This window comes from Haplochromis burtoni, unplaced genomic scaffold, assembly GCF_018398535.1.
Source record: "Haplochromis burtoni strain Fernald_Lab_line unplaced genomic scaffold, NCSU_Asbu1 Contig_125, whole genome shotgun sequence".
NCBI classification, from domain to species: domain Eukaryota; kingdom Metazoa; phylum Chordata; class Actinopteri; order Cichliformes; family Cichlidae; genus Haplochromis; species Haplochromis burtoni.
In genome coordinates this window covers 1,742,375-1,743,323 of record NW_024582486.1, presented here as the reverse complement: position 1 = coordinate 1,743,323, position 949 = coordinate 1,742,375, and positions in this window count along the sequence as shown.

Here is a 949-nt window from a genome sequence, read left to right as displayed (position 1 = left end):
TAAAACCTGCAGGACACCGGCCCTTGAGGCCTGGAGTTCAACGCCCCTGTGGTATGTCATGTTTAGGTGGAAACTAGCAAGCTAACTTCCTGTTAACTTGTAACTCCATTAAATTTAATAACTTCTGTTTTCATGGGTGTTAAACTTAATTGTTGCACCTGGTAAAGCAGTAACGCTGATGATTTTATTAAAGATGAAATAATTTAGACCGTTTTTAACTCTCAGTGTTCGTTTGACTTTGGGACCTGAAGTCGATGGAGTTTTGGACCCAGATTACTCCGCGAAGCTCCTCACCACAGCAGCCGTAATGCTCTGACAATCCATCAAGCAGTGCGGCTTACCAAAATTATACATTTTTTAACAGATTTCTGCACGCCAAGATCGGTTCGAGGTCAGTAAGCACAACCAGAATTCATACATAAGGCACACTCTCGATTTTTGAGAAAATTAAAGGTTTTTAAGTGTGCCTTATAGTGTGGAAAATATGTTATACCGAAGAAAAGAATATATCGTGATATATATAGTTACCGCACGTGCTTCAAATTATATCGTGATATGGATTTTAAGCCGTATCGCCCAGCCTTAATTTAAATACAGTTGTCAAGTCTGATGCTTGAATTATATGATTTCAAGCTGCTATAATGCCAACCTGCCATCATCAAACAGCATCAAAATTATGTGATAACAAGCATTCGTTCTTCTCGAGATGTCCTGCTGCTGCAACCCAGAAAGAAAGACATTCCCGCAAGAAAGACGTGCCAGGATGTCAACCCTAATAAAGATGTCTTGCATTTTAATCCGTGTGTATATGTATTTGTGTGTGTGTGGCAACAGAGTGGGCAGACAGGGATTTTCTGGCACTTAAAGTCAACCTTCAGGCCAAATGGGTGTGGATTTCACTCTCTCCATCTCTGTGTGTCTGTTCACGTGTGCATTCTGGTGGAGAGTG